Source organism: Strongylocentrotus purpuratus, unplaced genomic scaffold, assembly GCF_000002235.5.
Source record: "Strongylocentrotus purpuratus isolate Spur 01 unplaced genomic scaffold, Spur_5.0 spur5_scaffold_13, whole genome shotgun sequence".
NCBI classification, from domain to species: domain Eukaryota; kingdom Metazoa; phylum Echinodermata; class Echinoidea; order Camarodonta; family Strongylocentrotidae; genus Strongylocentrotus; species Strongylocentrotus purpuratus.
This window is the reverse complement of record NW_022145598.1, coordinates 9,274,545-9,283,508: the sequence shown is the minus strand read 5'-3', so window position 1 is coordinate 9,283,508 and position 8,964 is coordinate 9,274,545. Positions and strand designations below refer to the sequence as shown.

At 36.5% G+C, this 8,964-nt stretch overlaps 1 long non-coding RNA gene across 1 annotated transcript; it reads left to right on the top strand.

Annotated features, from left to right (window-relative positions):
• The first annotated feature begins 3,736 nt into the window (after window positions 1-3,736).
• Window positions 3,737-8,406, top strand: LOC115923308. The gene is made up of 4 exons (XR_004063843.1): window positions 3,737-3,906; window positions 6,380-6,484; window positions 7,175-7,262; window positions 7,548-8,406. It is a non-coding gene; the product is annotated as an uncharacterized LOC115923308 (long non-coding RNA).
• Window positions 8,407-8,964: the final 558 nt, after the last annotated feature.

Genomic DNA, 8,964 nt, shown 5'->3' with positions numbered 1-8,964 from the left:
TATTATTTGGGGGCTCCAGGATGACGCCCCCGCCCCACACGCTTATATGAAATTGTTGCCAGGGGGTCCTACCCTAATATCTTTAATTAGGTCCTAATGGAAGCCCTGTACAAAAGCAGGCTGTCGTATAACCACAAACCAATGTGATCTTACATGATATATAATATGGGGGTTCCGGTACGATGCCCCCGCCCCCAAATCCCCCTATATACATTTTTTGTTGGTGGATCCAGCCCTAACATCGTTTAGAAGGTCCTAAAAAGCCCTGTACCAAAAATTACATTCGTACAACAACAAATCAATGTTATTTTACCTTATATATTATTTAGGGGCTCGGGGATGACGCCCCCGCCCCCTACACCTTTAAATCAAATTTTTAACGAGGGCTCCTAGGCTATTATCGTTCAGTAGGTCCCAATGAAGCCCTGTACCAAAAATGGCGCTTTTGTCCGCCGTGTAACGATAATCGATAATTTTGACGCTAAGCCACCTGACTATAAAAGAAAGCAGAGATATCATAAAGAGCAAACTGGTGAAAGTTTGAATAAAATCGTGGAAAAAAGTAATAAATTCTGTTAAAGTTTTATGGGAACTTCAAATTGGCCTACTCGATGATGGAAATTTTTCAAAAATGTATAAATCAGGTGGTCTTTTCATTTTAGAGGACCTATAACAATATGCCATCCATAATATATTTTGAGTAGAGCCTCACTGGAAAAAGAACTTATGAAAAAATAGAAATGTTTTTGTACAAGATAAACGGAAGAGTTGTTCGTGAATAACACACAATTAACTTACCAAATTGCCAAGGTGAAATTCGCATAGATACAGTGTGAAGAGTAATAGAGATTAATGAATAAAGTCATGAGATGATAAATTGATAAACTTTATCTATCAAGATGAAACCATATTGTCGCAATCGAATTTATAAAAAAAAAAGATTATAAGAAAGAAACAAAATCAAAATATATGGGCGGCAATGTATCCTAAACAATCATAACTCCATTATTATTGGTCCGACTTATTTAAAAATTTTGCCAATATTTTCTCTTATTTTTCTGATTCATAGAAATGAACTCATTGCAATGGTTTGATTCTTGTTTACATATAGATTTCTTTCAAAGCAGTTCGAGGATACAATTTCACTAATATAGCAATTGACGATGTTGCTGTAGTCCAACAAGGTATTTGTATTGCAACGTAGTTGTTTTATTTTCTTGTAAATACGGGTTGCACTCGTTTTTCCGAACGTTCCTTTTTTCAATGACGGATTTCAAGATTTCAGTTAACTGGTAAGGGGTCCTAGAGATTGATCAGATAAAGTTCTGAGAAGACATGAATTGTATGTATCAAACAAAAAGAACATATCGTCAAAATTATCTTAGGAAAAGAAACAAGCAAAATTATTTTAACTTCATGGACCACTTTTTATATATACAGGCAGGGGCGATCAATGAAAAGGTGGTACGAGGGGATCCTCCAGTGGCGTATATATCCAAACCTTGTCATTGACAAGGGGAAGGGGTAAACACCTCGAAGATCCGTGTATTTCAGCAAGAACAAAACTCTTTTAAGTTAATTTGTGGGCGTGGGCAGGACAATTTTCCTTGAAGCATATTTTCTTAAATTGTAAAACGTTATGGCTTTGCTATTGTGTGATGTACAACAGCAGTATGCAATCGATTTGTCGAATTTTACGATTCGGCACAGCAAAGGCGCAAACTTGTTGCCATTCTTCTTTTTTATCTGCTTTTTACTCTCACTTTCAGTTATTAATAAATATTTTGTGATAGCTTGACAAAAAAAATCATGTTAACTTTATCATATATATAAATTAGGCTATTGAGGAGACTTTAGTAAAAAAAAAAAAATTAAAAAAAAAAAAAAAAAAAAAACAATGGTAGGCATCACAAACCAACGCCCCCTCCCCTGCCTGAGGTCGATTCGACATTGCCACGTCTGTAGGCAATTGCTTACAAGAAAACTGACTGAAAGACTACCAAAAAAGGGTAGGCAGGCATTTGTTTGCATGGAGGAAATATTCAAGATCCATGCCTTTATCCCTCATCCCCCTCCCCATCCGATTCTGGTACATATTTCCGATGCAACATAACGAACAATGGTTATCATCATTAATATTGCCCACTATACTTCTATGAATGCTCCCACTACTAATATTGTCAATATCCTTGATGAGTACTTTTATAACCATTCGAAAACATCATAATTTGCGTATTTCAATTAGGATACCTCGAACCACGCTTCAACAGATTCAATTTGAGCAGAAACCAGTCTGAAGTTTCTTTGACCAAAAAGATTTCTGGTAGAAGAGTGTCGATTACATTCTCGTGGCAATACCAAGGTGAGCATGATGGAGGAGCTGATCTCCTGGATGTCTTTGCATGTGAGAATAGGAGACATCACTGGACTTCGGATCCGAAACGAGCCCGAAACCAAAGTACATGGTACGAAGAAAATATCAGTTTATCATGTGACTCTACCACTCTAAGTGTAAGTATGTACATGTCATAAGGTTTTAATTTACAAAAATAGGATTTAACTTGTTGTATTTATGCAGGATAGTTTGAAAGGTTTTTTTTTGTATCATTATTATTTTTCTCCTATCTTCTTCTTCTTTTTGTTCTTCTCCTTGTTTTCTTCTTCTTCCTTAAAGTCACGTTATAGGCCAGGAAGATTACATGAGTCAAATCCACTTTTTATTGGGATTGAAGAGGCAAGCAATTGCAGATAAAAGAAAGACAGAGAGATTCAGTGGCGAATCAGAGGTTAGGGGTGCAAAAAAAGAGACAAACCGTGAGCCCTCCCCCCCCCCCCTCCTCTCAAAATATTGTTCTCCCTCTTTCAGCTTCAACACCCCTCCCCCCCACACCCCCACACACATACACACACACAAACTCACAAATCCACAACACACCTCCCTGTCTCTCTTCTCGCTCACACTCACATACACATACACACACGATGACTAAGCATGTTTACTGAATTAGTGAACGATATTACATTTTTGACTGATATCAGGAAATATTTTCACTACTACTACTACTACTACTTCTACTACTTCTAATACTACTACTACTACTACTATATACAACTAATCTACTCTAATCTACTACTATTAATACTACTACTGCTACTTTTTGCTGTTAAATCTGAAAAGGTTCACAGGAACCCAATAAAGCATATGACGGCCGTGCCCTCCCCCACCCCCTTCCCTCTAACTCTTCACGTTTACTTAATTTTCTGAAGACTCTTCATTATTTTGGCTTTTAACAATCGGCCTATATGATATAATTAACCATTTATTTTAATTGAAGAAAAAAAAGCGCTTAAAGATGGTAATAAAACGATAAATGCCAAATCTCAAGTCGGTTTCGGTGTGCCTGAAAAATAAAAAAATTGGGGTTATTGTTAATATTACTGTTTAAGTTTAATAGTCAGATGTATATGATGGAGGTATAAATGGTAGATCTACATAATTATATAGAGAAAATTACAAATGTGCAGTTAATTTCTTGTATTTTCTTGTATTTTTTTTGTGTATATTTTTTCTCAATATTTTTTATTTTTGTTGCCTATTCTTAGGGGAGGTAAACAAGATAGTCAACACGGTCTCATAAACTTTCATGAAATCAACTCAATACAATTTCAATAGCCCAGTGCATCACCAACTGATATGTTTTAAATGGGCGAACATTTCCACGTAAAAGCCACACGTTTAGGCAATACAAGATGCTATACTGACATTTCTCATGCGCTGATTTCTTGAAAGTCTATGCGATTGTGCTAGTTTTTCTTTCGTGATCCAACAGATAATCTTCAAGGCCAAGAGGATTTCTCCTTATATTTCCGTTTTGCTGGATGATATTCGGATCTATGATCTCTCGGGTAAGATATAAATAATAATAATGATAATAATATAGTAATTATAACCATTGTTATCATTTATATTGCGCTTATTGTTAATGTTTCTAAGCACTATGCTTGTAATCAAATATACCATGCACTGAGAGGCTCTAGTTGAAATTATGGATCGAGGTGGCAGAAATAGCACTATTTTCTTGGGGCGTAGCCCCGAAGAAAATAGTGCTATTTCTGTCGCCGAGGAATCCATAATTTCACTAGTGGCTTGAAATAGTGCATGATATATTTGCTTTATATTTTTCAAACTAAATGCTTGGTATATTTGTTTTATAGTACTTCGTTACGATCCGAACGTTTGACTTAATAAATGGCTGACATAATGGTTTTTAACTTTATTCTTATGTCACCCACATTGGGCCGGGTATTGGAGAAGTTTACATTTGTCAATTTAACCTGTGCACAATTATATTAACGCGCATTTAATAAGACGCGCAAATTGCGCATTACTTTTGACTGAACATGATGTCATGTCACAATGCTTATCTACCTTATCTAGACGTCATCCATGGTATAGTTTTATGTTATAGTGCACTATACCATAGATGACGTCAAATATAATATACTATAGTATTAATGACTGCTTTGAGAGAAATAATTGTTTTTGTACGCTCAAGGGAAGGTTAGCATTGTGCTATTGCCCGGGGCGTGCCGAGGGCAATAGCCCAATTGTAACCTTCCCGAGAGCGTATAAAAACAACTATTTCTCGAATATTAAAGCAGTCATTAATACTTTTATATGCCGAAAACAAAAGAGTCAACTAATGACACCACCTTGGCCTTTCTCTAGTTTATCTGCACGGTTGCTTTTTATGAGTGTATCTTTGAGAGTAGACTAGATCTAGATTCTATTCTAAGCAAGATATTTTTACAATTTTGGGGGTGTGCCGGCCCTGTGGGTAATATGGAGAAGAACCTGCGCTTTCATATGACACCTCACTTATTGAGTATCACCTTCAGGATCACAACAGATAAAGGTTTGAATCTCGAATTGATAAAAAAAAACTTGACTTTTTTTGGCATGGTCGCGCAATGCACATAGACTGCATAGAGACTGCATTGCGTGCAATCTCTATGGGAAGAATTTTAACACACAACATCGGGTGCGCGATCAGACACCCTAACTACTAGATCTATTTTCGTCTACGTCTATGCTTTTTCAGCAACTAAACGAACATGTTTATGGATAATTTCACGTACCCTTTTTGTTGTTCTTGCTGTCAGCGAGTCTTGCATTTGATAAGTTGAAATCTTGGGAGAGTTTCTTTAGCCATTTTTGTCTTGTTTGGAATTGTCTTGTCTTGTATGAAAATACCGACCAATTCTTCGCACACGTACGGTATCTTCGATCGCTCAAACCATTTTTAACATGTAAACCTATGGGTAACCATGGTTACTGGGATTTTAGAACTATTTTTTAAAACTATTACATGGGTTTGGAATTTTACCGGGAATTTTACAGGAATAGTTAAAGTTTATGAATGCAATTTCGACCAATCAGATGGTTGGATTTCTTAAGTGAGTTATATAACAAATTTTACTTATCAGTAGCATCATAGCAATGTTATGTTTGGTCACATGATGCTTTGTTAACCAAACACTGAACAGGATTTCATTGATCAAAAATATAATATTTACTAGTGGTAGTAGTAGTAGTAGTAGTAGTAGTAGTATTACAGTTGCTGTTTTTGCTGATGTAGTTATCATTATTACCATCATTATTATTCTTAAATTAATTTGAAGAGAAACACAGATCACATCATTTCACTTCATTTATTTTCATTTATTTTCAGTATATTTTCATACATTAAAAAAGTCAGTATACATCAAAACGTACATGGAGAAGTATAAACTAATAAACTCAGTTTAAACAAAACTGACCAGGGCTCCAAGATAAGCGTAGCTTGATGCCTTGTGAGCCCTGACAAAGTACAAGCAATATACATAAATAAGGGGGTTTCTGGTGATGCAAAAGTACAAGAAAAAGAATAGAAGATTGATGGGTAGAGACTGAAGAGTGTTTGGGAGAGAGAGGGAAATAGACAGAGAGAGAGAGAGAGGGAGAGAGAGATAGAGAAAGGGGAGAGAGAGATAGAGAGAGGGGAGAGAGAGAGAGAGGGGGTGAAGTGAAAAGGAGTTACAGATGATTGCACATATCGTCGCTAATAAAGAATACATTTATATTAATGATAACATAATGTACAACCGTATATACAGAATGTTTAAGTAATTTTATACACCAAAGATATTAGAATGGGATTCAGCCTACCGTACCCTCCCATACACATTTAATGGAAATGAGACTTGTGAACACTACAAAAGCTTTAGTGCCAAACAATTTGTTTGATCCATTGTATACTGTTCATATAAAAGTATAAAATCAATTAGACAATCAATACTAAACGACTTCTCATATTCCTAAATTCTCTCCATGTAAAAGTCTCTGTACAGTCAACATCCAGCTCTGGCAACATTCAAACTTTGTCTTTCACCACTCCTACAACTGCGATATTGTCAACGATAGGAAAAACAAAACTACAGACAGGTTAGTATGAACGATTGTTAAAGGGGAATCACATTTCTAGAAAGTTAAATTTTCTGCTCTTTCATATGGCACCTCAATCAGATGCATTTCCATAATTTGATTAAACGAATTCGTTTTCACTGGCTGCCTGCCGTAGCAAAAAACAGAATTGACAAAAGACTTAATTTCGATTGAAAGACTTCATGAACTCCCTGAGGAAAAAAAAATATGTGAAAAAATACAACAAATATTTAAAGCTATATTCTACTCTCAGCTTTACCGCAAAACCCCTCTAGCGCCGACTCAGATCGGTTAAAGCAGTATGGTGTAATACGCAATTCCCTGCTTCCAAAGCTGCGTAAGTTAGTGGGAATTAGGTATTGGGTAAAAGGTTAAAATGATAAAGGCAGGGTATTTTACCGACATCGCTACCACTGCTGTAATTTGTTTTTATCGATTGCGCCATCTTTCGGTGAATGCGTACAATAGATCGATTTCCGGTTCATGTACAGAAGTATCATCACGCATTTCGTTCTAAATAACGAAGAAAATCAAATTTAATTGAATGTTATGCACAGAGCACCATCGGTTGTTGTATGGGTTTTTCCAGAGTTTGAATGGCAATCCAAAAAAAATAATTCCAAAATGGTGTTTGGGATGTGTAGATGGGCCCATTGTCTATCAATTCTTTCTTGATTTGTTTTCCTTCAGAAGTGGCCAGTACTCTCGTTGTGCGCATACTACTTGCTTTTGTTACATTGTATGGCATCATCATAACATTGATGTACCTGCATCTAAGGTGAGATATAGATCGAGTGGACCTTCAAAAGCCCCCTCCCTCTATCCCCTATAGTGCACCGCTCCACCGTTAAACAAACCCGATAATCACACGGTACGCATAATGATAGTAACATCAATATTAGATAGATAAATAATAAATGATTATGATGAGAATAATAATAATGATAACAATAATACAAATCATACAATGATAATAAGAATGTGAATAATTGTATCAGAGACGCTGATGCTATAACTCGACTATATTATAACTCCCTAATAATTTTTCTTTCCTCCATGTCAGACGCTCTAAAATCGCTCTAAAGCAGTCAGTCAGTGACAGGGAGGGCCAAGAACTCGATCCCTACATGCCCTTAGATGCAACAACTATGGAACAACCAGCGTATGAGGGAATCAAAGCAACTAGACACGGAAAAAGAGGCCACACGAATGCAATCGAGGTGGCAAAATATGGAAATCAAAGAATAGTGGAGCAAACAGCTAGAGTGAAGAATATTGAACACGAGTACGAGTTGCCGATCGAAAAGTGATTCCATGAAGTAGGACACAGAACGAGCTTTAAATACAGTCAAAACTTTTTATTTAAGGTCTCTCAACGGAATAAATGGCCACTCGCTGTAAAACGGTTGCTCCTCTATAGACAGCTTCTACAACACACTGTCTTATCTTTCACAATGGAGACAAATGCATAGCCACTACAGACAGGTGGCCACGAAGACAAGTTTGACTGTATAATATGAGCTCTTTATGAAGTTATAAATGTAGTGAGTTTTTCGAAATATTATGGGCCGTTACTTGATAAATCTGTGTTGATGTTAATGTTGTTGTGTTTTTTTTTTTATTCTATTTAAAGTGAATATGATCATAATAGGTGCGCTAGGCTAGTATTCTATCATGGTTTTGGGTAGGACAGAGATTACAACTGTGAAAAACAAGGATAAGATTAGTTTTATTAAGATTTTGATTGTATATGTGTCATATTACCGTATATAGCCGTAGCAAATGTGAGCTTTAAAGCCATACTGGTTCTAGAAGCACTACTGCAAAATCCCATCTAGCGCCATCTCATGTCAGCTGTAGCAGTATGGTCTCGTAACTCGATGCTTCATTATGCCTAGGTCACAATTAAACGGCGACGAGTTCACGATAGGTTCAGGGTGTGTTTTGGGGGCCCTTTTTGGCCGGTGACCCTGGGTTGACCAGAAGGCTGCCCGGCTGTTTTTGCTGATCGGGAACACGCTCGAAAATGTTTAAAGGGATAGTTAAGTTCCGTTTTTTAGACCGCAAACGCCTTCAAAGTGCATGGTTTTCTAAGGAATTCTAACTGGAACACAGGATGAGCAATCATGTCACTGGCGTCTGTAGAGGTTTTTGGTATTCACAAGACTCATTTTGCGTAAGAAAATGAAATAAGAAATGTAATGCCAAATACAATAATTGTAGCTAAGAATGACTTTTCACTCAATGATTATGAAACTTTAAGAAACTTAATGTATATTAATGCTTGTAAATTTGTCATTAAAGCCAATAGGGTGCATTCACAATTAACTTAATGTATATCAATGCTTGTAAATTTGTCATTAAAGCCAATAGGGTGCATTCACAATTAACAGCACCTCCATCGGCTAGCCGCGCCAGGCCGATTTTTCATCTTTCATCCAGTGACTGAAGCGGTCCGAACTATGTTATTTCATCCAATG